This window comes from Mus musculus, chromosome 6 (genome assembly GCF_000001635.26).
Source record: "Mus musculus strain C57BL/6J chromosome 6, GRCm38.p6 C57BL/6J".
NCBI lineage: Eukaryota > Metazoa > Chordata > Mammalia > Rodentia > Muridae > Mus > Mus musculus.
In genome coordinates this window covers 25,125,666-25,140,306 of record NC_000072.6, presented here as the reverse complement: position 1 = coordinate 25,140,306, position 14,641 = coordinate 25,125,666, and the positions used below count along the sequence as shown (strand labels likewise).

The following is a 14,641-nucleotide window of genomic DNA, read 5'->3' as shown; positions in this document are numbered from 1 at the left end:
AATTTTATTATATATGCTGTATAGTCTTCTCCTCTGAGGTTTGTGTACACAACTCCTTAAGGAATGCAATGGATTTTAGGCCCACACTGAAAGTTACCTCTGCTTCTCAAAGTATTGAGTTAGTCTTACAAGTTCATCTAAAGAATGTTTCTAAAGTTATATTAGAATGAGACTATGATTGTAAAAACCTGAATGATATTTTCAAAATACAACTGTGTGCACAGCATTGTATTAGAGAATAGAAAGCAGAATTCAATGATGCTCATAAAAGATTAAAATACAAGGGTGAAATAGCTGGTATGGAAAACTGATTTCAAAATGGAAAAAAAATCTAGGTGTGCTTCAGGAGGCTCTATTGTGGGTAAATTGCTCACTCTCTGAATGGTACTCACACTCATTTATAATATCTGTATAACATAAAAAGAAATAAAGATCTTTCTAGGCTGTGTACAGTGTGAATCAGTGAAGGGGAAAGAAGCAGAGTGTAAAACAGTTAGGGGGTGAGTAGTTGGCAGGACTTGGAGAGTGGGCCTGTGTAAGCAGGACAGCCTGCATCTGAGAAAGCTGACCTGGTAGATAAGGTGGCTGCAAGTACTAGATGACCTTGAAAGTCAGACAGAGGAATGTGATCTAAGAATTAAGTAGAGTCACTAAACACTGAAGCAAAGCCGACAGAAGAGTGCCTTTGAAAGACTCATCTTACCACCTAATGGACAGAAAGCAAGGGAGGGTGATGTTACTAGAAGGAAAATATGCTCAAAGTTAAATGTAAAAGATCTCAACATGTTTAGAAGCCATACCTTATACCATACCTTATACAACTTATTGTTCAGATGAGAAAGGTAATAACTAGACAAATGAGATGGAATAATAAAGATTAATGAATACAAAAGTCCAAAAGATAATGAGCAAGATAGTTAATGACAAAAGTAATAATATGTCACCTGTAGATTCATGTGTGTATGTGTGTGTGTGTGTGTGTGTGTGTGTGTGTGTGTGTGTGTGTGTGTGTGTGAATAAATGACATTTTAGCTTCAGGAACTCCCTGAAAAGTAACAGAGCGATGAGAGAGCAGCTCTTTACTAAAAGCATGCCCATTGCCTTAAAACCTGTGCTTAGTCCATGTCTTCAAATCCCCATCAGGAGACAACCTTTCCAAGAGGATTTATTCTAAACACACTACAAACGTTTGAAGCAGAAACATGATTTAAGTGATCATCCCCTTACTACATGTTAATCTCTTAAAATATAAGGGCGTTACAGCTTAAGTATTTCTCTTAAAACAAATTCAAGAAGTCAAACTTAAATTTAACATTAGCATGCTCCTTTCATGGGAGCTTGAATGCTCAACATGTAACCTGCCGTTAAGATATTCTCAGAAGAAATGCACTCAGTCTATCTTGCCACTTTTCAAAAACACTCTTTTATGTCGTTTCTGTCCAATTTCTTAAAATGACAGAGAGCAGATCTCTCCCAAGACTGCCAGTGAGAGGGACTGACTCACAACTGGTACAAAGAAATTATTTAACAGATGGAATTATCAGTTGTCTCTAGTTGGTATTAGAACATCCTGGTTAAAAAGACTGCAGTGGATTTCAGTGCTAGGGAAGACACATATTCAATTAATCCTTTGATGTGGCAATCAACTGCAAGAAATTAGTTGGTAAATTAAATAAATGTGTGTGTGTGTGTGTGTGTGTGTGTGTGTGTGTGTGTGTGTGTGTGCCTATGCTCTGTGAGGCACACAACAAAGAAGAGGAGAGAAAAAAAAGAAAAATCTACTTAGGAGAAGTGACCCAAAGAGACTTGAATTATTAGGAAATAAACTATGAAGAGTTTCATAATCAATGGTGCAATGCAGGATGCCATAGACTGGACAGTTTATAAACAATGAAAATTTATATGCTTATAAAACCTCCTTTATAGATCTGGAGATCTATAAAGATTTGATGTCAGAAAACTCTGTTCTTGGTTCAGAAGTTGGATCTCCTTGCATCCTTTAGGACAAGAGCTCTTTATGAGGACACTCATGGCATTTTAGAGACATACACATACATGTGCAGTCACACACTAAGATTTTATCTTCTAAACATATCACCTCTCATTAGGGCTCAAATGAACATCTAAATCTGAATTGAGACAGTCTCCAAAGAAATGTCTTTAATATACCATCATAATTTCAAAACCACTCTGAAAGTGAGGCTCAGCTTTAAATCCTCACTAATAACTCAAAAGACAAAGGCAATTCAAAAAGTCCTACAAAAGTGCCTTTGATTATCATTAATGAAATGCAAAATAGAGGTATTTGCATATTACTAACTCAATGATTCTTCAGCAATTACATGCGTCCCTAAAACCAGAGTGGAATCACAGTGTTTTCTTACTCTTTTATTTGTGTACTTTAATATCTGGGGCAGAAAATATTTGACCTCTTCAAGATAAATTTATTAAGTATTAGCTTTTATAATTGAGGAAGATTTCACTGTATTACTGACATAAAATTGTTACTGACGTAGATATTCTTGTTCATGAATTTCAGTATAGTGTTTTAGTACATTTATATAGTAAGCCACATCAAATCTATGTAAATGGCATATCTGTAACTTCCTTTGGGTTGGATATATTAATAGTTCTTTCTTCTAGATATTTTGAAACATTTAAAAATTATTGCTGGTTACAGGCCCCTTCTACTCTACAAAACAATAGAACTCAAAAGTCCCATCTTACTGTACTTTTGTATCCATTAACTACCCCTCTCTACCTCCATCTTCCCTACCCTTGGTACCTATTCATTGATAAGTACTATTCATCTTTGACATCTAAATGATTGTTGTTTTTCTTTATCTGCCATTTATAACTAGCAATGTGCAGTGTTTACCTTTCTTTCTTTTATCTTATTTCACTTATCATGATGTCTTTGTTCATCCACTTTTCCAAAACCAAAAGGATCTCATTTACATTCATGTTTGTGGCAAAATAATGCCCTGGGATCTACACATGCCACATCAGAGATGGCAATCTATTAAAATGGTGTTGGCATTCAGGTTTTTCTTTATACAGGGATGGAGACCACACTTGAACATTTTACATGCTAGGCAAATACTACATGACACAGATTGTTCCCTTCTTTGTGTTTCTATCATTATTCTATATCTGATGTGTTCTCAATGTCTGTATCATGAATTCTTCCTAGATTTTATTCTTATGTCTTAGTAAGACTTCTAACAGTACAGGAACTTTTGTCTATGTACCTATATCCCACCCACTATCCCTCTATGAGTCTGCACCATTTTCTTTCAAGTTAAGTGTTATTATTCTATCTTTTCTATATCATCTAAGTATGCACTTCACATAAATAAATGTGTAAATTTGCATATACAAAAATATCTGCTCCATATCTAAATATCATATCCAATTATATCAAAATAATTACATTGAAGACAGCTAGCTCAGTGTAGACACATACAGCCCTTGTGCATACACAGACTGTAGAGAAGTTACTATGTACAAGCAGTGACAATTAATATGTTTTTCAGCTCTCTTGATAACACTCCAAGTTGGCCATTAGTATTATTTGTACTTACACAGAGACAGCTGAGATTTGAAGAAACTAAATGAATTCACACAAATCCTCAACTAATACAGAAGAGTGGGAATGAAATTAGAAATTCAGATTGACTTCAGAGCCTGGACATGCAGTACTTACAAGTTTCTTTAGAACACTGAAACCCATTTTTCATATATTTTTCAAAAACCAGCCACATTAAGTGGCCAATAAAACACTTTGGAACAGAAAGCAAAGCTTCTCAGTGGGTTTAGTGAGCTGACTTAGTCTTCAGATGTTAAAAAATAAAATACAATCTTAAAACAGGTCCTGTGTTTGCTTAGATATATGCAAATTGAATCTTCTAGGTGGCAGCATATTAACATTAATATTGCCTTTGGAGTTCCAGCTTGTCAACCTCTGTGTCAAATTGTGTCCCAAAATAGGATTTGCAAAGATTAGAACTGCAACAAGCAGCCAGGGTCTCCCACTTGACCGCAAGTAATCGAATTATCAGTTGGTTGGAGGTAAATAGCACTGAAATTCATCCCATTTATATTTTAAACAGGGACAAAACAACTCTTATATGCATAAATTAGCAGACACTTTAGGGTAAAGCAACCCATTTAAAAGAGTCAAGGTAGACAGCATCTCAACAGAGACAAAAGATGCAAAGAGCTGCCCTTAGTTTAGCATGTTCACTTCTAGAATAGACCCAGGGTATAGAATCGTTATTACAGGGGAGAAAGGTCACATGTATGCCTCACCTAAAGCCAGAAGGAAAACCATTGGCATCATCAGATGTTAATGCAGTGGGAGTGGGATGGGTGAAATAGCTGTGTGTTTTCTGTTCAGAGTAGAGTACAGTTTAACATTTTCTTATGTCCATCTCACTCTATCAGGTCATCTTCCCCAGACATCTTGGTAGACCAGCACCATCCAGTACCTCCATCTCCTTGACTTCTGTGCCATTAACAAAACTGCAAAATCCATTTTCTCATTTTATCCTCATAGGCTTTCACAGAATCTGCCATAGGCCTAAGAGAAAACACAAAGTAGGAAATGTAAGTGTTCTCAAATATAATATGCATAATGCGAACCTGTTCTATATCAATACTCCTATGGCTTTTTCAATATCAGAGCGAAGAACATACATGTTTCATGGTTTCCAGCCATTCCTACGCCCCCCTTTTCAATAATTTAAATGAACCAAGAGCTTATCTTTGTGCTTGGTAGTTAGACTGTCCACTGTTGACCCATATCCCTAGCCTCCCTGATTTTTTTTCTCAGGCAGATTTTCCACCACTGACCTGTATTTCTAGGCTCCATGATTTCTCTCTCAGGTAAACTCTCCCTGCCAAGGTATATCCCTGAGCTGCCTGGCTTCCTTCCCAGGATCCCAAGTTGTCCAATCTTTCACCCATTCTTCCACATAGGCAAGATCACATGTGTGATCCTCCTGCTATTATCTCTCCATGGCTGCCAATAAGACCAATGCTTCCAGAACAAGTTTTGGGCTTCCCTCTTTAGCTGAGCTCGGATGCTATGGGCACCATGTAGATTTCTCCTTGGAATGAAACCATTGGTTTTCTCAGAGGTGAATTGTTAAGCCCCCTTTAAGGTGTTGTTACTGCTTGGATGGATTGTGTAGCCCAAGATGTACCTTTTCTCTGACATATTCTTGCACTGAGTAGTCAAGGTAGGTAGGTTGTCAAGGGCTATACTCCTTGCTTTCATTCAGAAAAATCCCTGAATTCTGTTCACCATCTACAATAGTACCAAGAGTCTCGAGAATAAAAGAATTCATGGCATGAATAAGAGGAGCTTATGCTTTGATGTCCTGAGGTCAGTTAGGGGGCTGTCTCTCAGTTAACAGTGCCAGATAATGTGGCTCACTGCTTTACAGTGATATTTCCATCAGTGTCAACCTCAGCAGTTAAGTGCTTCCTGAAAACTCATTAGTGTCCTCTCTTAACACCCATCCAATGTGAGGAGGCCAAAAAGCATGGAACTGCCAGGCATGGAGATTCGCATTTGTAATTCCAGGATTTAGGAGGTTGAGGCAAGAGGGATGCTACAAATTTCAAGGGAGCCTTGGCTGAGAGCCTATTGAGAGAAAGAGGGGAAGATGCTGGGGAGGAGAAATGGAGAAAACGGGAGAAGGAGAAGGAAGAAAAAGAAGAGGAAGAAGAGGAAGAGAGGTAAAAAAGAGAGGATGGAGAAAGGGAGAGAAATGAATGGAAGGAAGAAAGTACACCCACTTTTTGGCTTCAGTTACATTGAAAATGTCAACTGTTATTCAAATAAGGACAAGAGGAGGAAAGAAATTCCAGGTTGATTTCATGAGTATACCATAATACAATAGTTAATTTCAGTTTCAGAAAGATGAAAAATGTATGGCATGAAATTAAAAACTTTTAAACTGGAAAAACTTGTAAATATTTCTCATTTATTTCATTTTTATTTATTTGGATTTCCATTTAATCTTAGACTGAGTGCAAAGTCCCTTGGATATCACCGCCCTTTTTATACTATTACATGGATTCGGATACTAGCCCACTGGGGTAATGGTGCTCCCACATTAGCTACTAATCATGTTTCCTCTTACCCAAGAGTGTTTGGTACTATACAATCCTGTCACAATAAAAATAAAAAAGCCATGTAACAACCAGTGACTGCCATAGGAAGCAGTTCATCAGAGATAACATTTAAGTTATCAACTCAGTTAACAAGTATACAATCCAATCACACTGTTTTAAAACAAAAAGGCAAGTTTCTACAGAAAATGTGTCCTGCCAAAACTGCATCCAGAAGCCAGTGAGGGCTTCCAGCCAATGCACTGTCATGTCCACTCTAAAATTACAGGCAGAGTGGAAACACAATCACCATATAACCTCAGTTATATAGTTTTCCATTTTTCTGGGAGACAATGATGAGCAGAAGTCGATTATCCCCATGTCTGTTACAATTCCACAATTCTCAAGAACCACAGCTCTGTGACCACATGGCATCAGAACAAAATAATATTTATGACAGTGCTAGATTCTCCATACACAGCTAGCTACAAAGGAGACAAGTTTAAGAATCCCTCTGTAATGAGTTCCCCAACATCCAAACACATACAAATAGTATAAGAAACACTGTTCCTCTCAGTGAATTCCCTAAGGCTCTGGAGGACAAGGTTAGTATTAGGCAGTCACAGCACATTTAGGAGATAGAAGTATCCCCTGCCCTGATGTGTTCTTTCACCCTGGCTAAGCCTTACAAACAACAGGGATAAAAGTAGCTCGAGGCAAATCTCATTTCCATCGTCGGCTCTGTTCAGTGGGCACATTATGAAAAAATAAAGACATTCCTTTCATTGTAAAGTAGGCCAAAATCTAGTGAGCCAGAAACAGGGGGACACACACGATTTATCTGTAGGGTAGAACATTCATATCTGGCATGTCAGATTTCCGTTATAACTAAATGGAGGGTGACAACCATAGTCCACTGTTGCTTTCCCCCTGGGGAGCCATAAGAAAAAGTAATGCATCCACGATGCTTTAGATAGGGAGGTAGTGAAGCAGAGGCAGGCATATTTAAATTTAAATTATATACTAGATGGAGAGAGAGATAGAGGAAGAAAGAGAAAAAGAGAGAAGGGGAAAGAAGAGCAAGACAGAGACAGAAAGACAGATAGGGAGATAGAAAAGAGATATAGAGAAAGCAATATTAAATTTGGTGCAGAGCTAAATTAAGAGAATGATACTTGTCTGTTATCTATTTGTGCTTTTCTGTGAAAATGCATGGTGGCATTTCCTGTATTGAATCTTAACTGCACAGTATCACAAGATGTTTAGTACAGTGTTTAGTTCAAGTCCTGGACAATATTGCTACAGAAGGGTTGAATTTCAAAGAGATGCATCCTTCAGCCCATAGAATGCATTTCATTCCTGCATTATATCTGCTAAGGTTCTGTTACCAAAAATTACAAGAATGACTTTTATGCAATTGTTGGGCCTCAGGCAATGTAGTAATACCTTACAGGAGAAGTTTAAAGGGATTTGTTGGAGGGTATCTAAATATTGTGACCTGCTGAAGATGATAATGTTTTGGTTTCATGAATTTCTGTTGAGTTCAAGGCTAGGCTCACAACCAAATGCATAAGAATCAAAATGGCCAGCATTTTAGCAGGCAATGTATCTTGTGGTGCTCTTTTTCATGAAAATACAATTATATCCATATTTCTAGAGCTGAAGTAGTATTATCAGCAGATATTGGAGTCTGGTGATGCCTGCCGGGATTTCAAAGTTCTTATGACACAGAACAAGGGAGTAAACAGAGGCACATGGATATCATCAAAAGTAGATACCGATTATTGGGGAAAAGTATACTTTCAAAGAGGAAGAGGAGCACCAAGGCTAGGGAGAAGGTTAGAAACACTATGATTTCATACCTAAAGGCTTATGACTTACTATAGGTCATATATCAGAAAGCATTTGTCCACCCCACCAGCTAACTTATATGGTAGGGGCAACTGGGGAGTTTCCAGTGTTTCACTTTAAACTGGAGACTTTCACCAGGCTAATCCATCAGTCCTCCTGCACCTCATCCCCAACAGCTACCCCTTTTTCTCCTGCCTCAATGAAGCAATCAGAAACCATGTCCTTTTCTTACAGAAGTAAACAATGAGTTTTTCCTCATATTTATAAGCACCTCAGTTTTCTTAGTTATATTCCAAGCCCAAGAGGACCGAGTGCCTTTGAACAAAGCTATTATAAAGCAAGTGATAAACCTTAATTTTTCTTTCTCTTTACCCATTTTTAGAAAAAAAAATGATCACTGCTCAGTTTCTTTTGCTTTATGTTTTTAAGCTCCAACACATCTTGACTATATTATTCCTCTTGAAATATATTTCTGGTGTCTATATCACAGGTAAAGTGAGATTCATGAACCTAATTTACAGATAAGTGCATTTCATCTCAAATTTCACAGGATGGCTTCTTTTTGAAATATGAGAAAATTATCTAGAAGAATTTAATATGGTTTAGTCATGCAGAATTTGCCCAGTTTGCAAGTCCTGAGTCCTTCCAATTTGACACCAGAGTAACTACCAACTCAATAACTTAAAATGAATCACTTCTGGCATACATAGACCAAATGGAAATGGCTGGAATATTAAAATAACATAGGTATCATTTTAAGCAATTCTAGGGCTGGAGAAATGACTTAGTTGGTGTTATTCTTACCACACAAACTTGAGAACCTGAGTTCAGATGACCAGGCCCTAGATTAAAAAGCCTGGCATTTAATGCAAGGAACTATAGTCCGAGCACTGAAATGTAGAGACAGGAGTATCCTTTGACTTGCTAGCCAACCAGCCTTACAATCAGTGAACTACAAGTTCAAAATTATGTGGTGTATGCTACATGGAATCCTGTCCACAAGTGAGGTTATGAAAGTTTCCCTGACAAGTAGTTTCTGACCTATTTCTTGAAAAATAGGTAGTGGTTCATATTAGAGATATATGAACAATGTGGAAATATTGGAATGTTATGAGCAAAAGTCTAACTAAAAAAATACAAGAAGAATGCAAAGGCGCAACATGTAAGTGATTCATATTTGTGCCGCTCACATCCAAATTAAGCCTTAAGAGACATACAGTGGCTCATTTGCTCACCAATCATTCAGCAACACCTTAATGAAACACAGAACCAGAATTTTGCTTAAGAAATGGGTCACCCCAATCATAAGATATTCTAGGGACATGCTAATGTATCACTTCCAAATATCTTGATCTTCATCACAAATTATGCTTAATTTGCATTCCAGCTCTGCCAGACATGTTCTGAATGAGCTCAAGTTCACTTTCACCAAGCTGACAAGGCTGGACACTGTCCCCGTTGTATATTCATCTACTCTGGACCCACAAGTTCTGTGTTGCTGTGAGAGATGAAAGCATCATGACTCGTCAGAGCTAGGACAGAAACTCTACAACTCTAACTTGCTAGAGAAATGGCAATAAGAGATGGCATTTCCGCAAGTAACTATAACAAATTTAGCAAGTCAAACAAAAGGAAAAAGAAGCTATGGATAGTGTGTGTGTGTGTGTGTGTGTGTGTGTGTGTGTGTGTGTGTGTGTGTGTGTATGTGCATATGTGTGTGTGTGTATTCATGCTTGCAACTCCTCTAAGAAAATTAAGTTCTTTTCCGACTATGTCCTCTATATTGTCTATCTTTTTTTGTTTGTTTGTTTCTTTTGTCTATCTTCCCCGTTTGCTACTTAAAGAGTCAGGGTTCATAGTCATGCAAATTCTACCTCTGGAACAGGGGAGGAGCTAAGAGCAGATCTTTAGTAGAGCACACATAGTCTAAGTCTGCAGAAGGTGGTGACTCATAGCCAACCATCCTCCCTGTCTCTGTTCATTCCATCATGGCTACCTACATTTTTTTTCTATATTACATGTCTCCTTTGCAAAAGTACAAATATTTTGAAGTGGAAACCCTGGAATTTACCCTGCCACACTTAGTAATTGTGTTACAGTTACTGCTTCCCTATTAAATGTCTGCTCTATCAAAACTTCAAAATCCACAGAATAATGATCTTTATGATGGGAAAGGCCCATTGGACTTGCAAACTTTATATGTTCCAGTACAGGGGAACCCCAGGGCCAAAAAGGGGGAGTGGGTGGGTAGGGGATTGGGGGGGGTGGGTATGGCGGACTTTTGGAATAGCATTGAAAATGTAAACGAGGAAAATACCTAATTAAAAAAAAATTTTTAAAAGGGAAATATTTTTCATAAACGGAATTTTTAAAGTTCTTTCCTGCAAATTATATGAGTTAATCATGGATTTGTGTTTTCTCCTTTAGAAAGCTATCATTGTGACATTATAATAAGTAAACAAAATAAGACCTTTATTTGCAAGGGGCTGCACTACGGATAAAACTTAAATCATAGATCCTGCATGAGTACACTCATTATTGTTGAGAAAGAAGTTTGCTACTAGCTTAGGCTAACTGGAGTTGTAAACCCTTTTGCTGCAGCCACCGCTGGGATGAAGGCTGTGCCATCACATCTGGCCCAGCTTTCTTTACTGGAAAGTATTATAGTCAGCAAAATAGCAGTGTGTCACATGGCCATTACCTGAAATCACCAAAATTTTCTCAGAGGGAATATATGAAGGAGTCAAGGCAATATAGATGGTTCTGCAATTTCCTTCCTTGCTTAGTTAAAATATCACATAAAAGCCCAAATGGTAGAGGAGAAAGTGGGGAAAAGCCTTGAAGATATGGGCACAGGGGAAAAATTCCTGAACAGAACAGCAATGGCTTGTGCTGTAAGATCGAGAATTGACAAATGGGACCTAATGAAACTCCAAAGTTTCTGCAAGGCAAAAGACACCCTCAATAAGACAAAAAGACCACCAACAGATTGGGAAAGGATCTTTACCTATCCTAAATCAGATAAGGGACTAATATCCAACATATATAAAGAACTCAAGAAGGTGGACCTCAGAAAATCAAATAACCCCCTTAAAAAATGGGGCTCAGAACTGAACAAAGAATTCTCACCTGAGGAATACCGAATGGCAGAGAAGCACCTGAAAAAATGTTCAACATCCTTAATCATCAGGGAAATGCAAATCAAAACAACCCTGAGATTCTACCTCACACCAGTCAGAATGGCTAAGATCAAAAATTCAGGTGACAGCAGATGCTGGTGAGGATGTGGAGAAAGAGGAACACTCCTCCATTGTTGGTGGGATTGCAAGCTTGTACAGCCACTCTGGAAATAAGTCTGGCGGTTCCTCAGAAAATTGGACATAGTACTACCGGAGGATCCAGAAATACTTCTCCTGGGCATATATCCAGAAGATGCCCCAACTGGTAAGAAGGACACATGCTCCACTATGTTCATAGCAGCCTTATTTATAATAGCCAGAAGCTGGAAAGAACCCAGATGTCCCTCAACAGAGGAATGGATACAGAAAATGTGGTACATCTACACAATGGAGTACTACTCAGCTATTAAAACGAATGAATTTATGAAATTCCTAGCCAAATGGATGGACCTGGAGGGCATTATCCTCAGTGAGGTAACACACTCACAAAGGAACTCACACAATATGTACTCACTGATAAGTGGATATTAGCCCAAAACCTAGGATACCCAAGATATAAGATACAATTTCCTAAACACATGAAACTCAAGAAAAATGAAGACTGAAGTGTGGACACTATGTCCCTCCTTAGAAGTGGGAACAAAACACCCTTGGAAGGAGTTACAGAGACAAAGTTTGGAGCTGAGATGAAAGGATGGACCATGTAGAGACTGCCATATCCAGGGATCCACCCCATAATCAGCATCCAAACGCTGACACCATTGCATACACTAGCAAGATTTTATCAAAAGGACCCAGATGTAGCTGTCTCTTGTGAGACTATGCCGGGGCCTAGCAAACACAGAAGTGGATGCTCACAGTCAGCTAATGGATGGATCACAGGGCTCCCAATGGAGGAGCTAGAGAAAGTACCCAAGGAGCTAAAGGGATCTGCAACCCTATAGGTGGAACAACATTATGAACTAACCAGTACCCCGGAGCTCTTGACTCTAGCTGCATATGTATCAAAAGATGGCCTAGTCGGCCATCACTGGAAAGAGAGGCCCATTGGACAGGCAAACTTTATATGCCCCAGTACAGGGGAACGCCAGGGCCAAAAAGGGGGAGTGGGTGGGTAGGGGAGTAGGGGTGGGTGGGTATGGGGGACTTTTGGTATAGCATTGGAAATGTAAATGAGCTAAATACCTAATAAAAAATGGAGGAAAAAAAAAAGCCCAAATGGAATTAGGATACACAAACAGCCAGGAACTCCAGGAACTGCTGATGGCAGATTCCAAATTATAAACTCCTAGGAGTTCTCCGTGATGGTTTCAGAATCTTTTGTCCTACTCATGCATTTGGAGATGATGAAACTGAAACTATGGACTGCCATTTTAAACCCTGGATGCTCCCATGAATACTATGTTGAAAAAGGTCCTAAATTGTAGAAGCTTAACTTCTTATTGCTCTTTTCTTCTCATAAAGGCACAACCATGGAGCAGCAGAGGCTGGAATCAACTGGCAGCATCTTCATTTTCACCTGGTACCTGGGCTTGAACACAGCAATAGCTGGAGTCTGGTCAGGCATCTCTTCCTCTTTGCATGGAGAACATTGGCAACCCCACAGCACAGCGTATTAGGGAACACTGTGTGTACCTAGATTGAAGTCTGTAGAATGGTACTCCTGATGACTTCAGTGAAAGCTGTGAGGCTCTTCTGATTTCCAAAGTCCCAGAATCCTTCTTTCCTCACACTTTCTCTCATCCTCTATCCATCTTCTATTTCCCCTCCTCTTCGCCAAGCAGCTGGCTAATGTCAGATTCAACCTTCAACAGGAGAAGTTGGACAGAAGTTGTGTCCATTTTAATCTAATTTTGTATATAGCTTAATGTGTTATTTAAATTATGTTTATTTAATCCCTTATATTTAAGCAGTTTTAAATCTTTGGAGAATAAAATGCACTCGTTGTTCAGAGAAATTAGAAAAATATTTTATAAATGGTGGTTATTTCTTATCCTTACATTATGCAATATACAATGTGAATGATTTCTAACATTACTGATGAGTGTTATTACTATTATTTTGTTATTAATGCCTCCTATTGTTATTATTACTATTATTATTACTTCAGATAGATTTCATCTGCCTAGGCAATGGACATCATTCATTAAATTTTTATTGGAAACATATTTTATTTTAGTTTTGTCAGATTTCTTTTTTCCATATAATTTAACCGAAATAAAATGACAGTGCTTTTGTTCTCCCATTTCCTCCCTTCAGCTCCTCTCACCTACCCTGTCTCAAACCCTGTCATGCTCCCCACTCTTTTTGGTTTGGGGGGGGGGTTGGTTTGTTTGTTTATTTGTTTGTTTGTTTGTTTGTTGTTTTTCAAGACAGGGCTTCTCTGTATAGCCCTGGCTGTCCTGGAACTCACTTTGTAGACCAGGCTGGCCTTGAACTCAGAAATTTGCCTGCCTCTGCCTCCCAAGTCCTGGGATTAAAGGTGTGCACCACCACCACCTGGCTGCTCCCCACTCTTAAGCTGAGAGCCTCTTTTATTTGTTGTATGTATTTCTGTGAACGTGTGTGTGTGTGTGTTTATATATTCATAAACAAGTATACATAAACACCACTTGCTGAGTTCACTTTAGTTGTTTCTGTGTTTATGGTTTCAGGACTGACCACTGCTTTGGACAGCTCACATGGGGATTCACAGCAGGAAGAAAGGAGTGCTTCTGTCCTTTACAACTGTAGGGTCATAGGGCTTCTAGATATTTAGCATAAATTTTATTTTTTTTTCTTCTTGATAAATTGAAAACCGAATCTTATCCAATCAATGTTTCACTTTGAGAGCTAATAAATTATAGCTATTCTATATCTTATTAAAATGCTATTTTCTGATATCACAGAAATTTTAGAGAAAACATGGCTAATGTTTTTCTTCAGCATTGAACTCTGGAAAGAAAGAAAAATATGAGGTTTTTCTCTGGCTAATGAGAATATAATTTGTATTGTTATATATTTTTATTACAAACAGAGAAGTTTTCTGTAATGAAGCAATAATAAAATTTAAAAGCAAAGGCTATAGATCTTTTCCAGATCTTCTTCCAGGGCTTACTTCTTTCCCAATGGTATTATCCTTGTAACTATCAAGTACCAAAAATATATGTTAGTCAGTAACTAAAGGTGAAATGTACACAGTGTGCCTGGATTAGAGATTCCCTTATAGAGATTAGCAGATAAAGTATATAGTTCATCACTGGATAATCTGTAAAAAGAACACAGTTAAGGTAGCCATCAAGATTACATACCCACACCCACACACCCCACACACACCCTTAATCATTGTCTGGATTAGAACAGTGTCCAAAATGTCCTCTTGAAGAATTTCTCAGTGCTACAGATAGATTATTTGCAGTTTGTTCCCAAGCAGGAGTGATGAAGTTTTCTAGCAATACACAGCAGGAAAACAAAACTGAAGCTTTCTCTCAACTGAAACCCTAAGGCTCTGC

The 14,641-nt window shown here is 38.2% G+C and overlaps 1 long non-coding RNA gene across 1 annotated transcript in view; it reads left to right on the top strand.

Annotated features, from left to right (window-relative positions):
- Positions 1-13,318, top strand: part of Gm30658 — a 57,003-nt gene extending 43,685 nt beyond the window's left edge. Inside the window, exon 3 of the long non-coding RNA XR_377377.2 lies at positions 12,615-13,318. This is a non-coding gene — a long non-coding RNA (predicted gene, 30658). The remainder of the gene's footprint in view (positions 1-12,614) is intronic.
- The last annotated feature ends 1,323 nt before the right edge of the window (positions 13,319-14,641 follow it).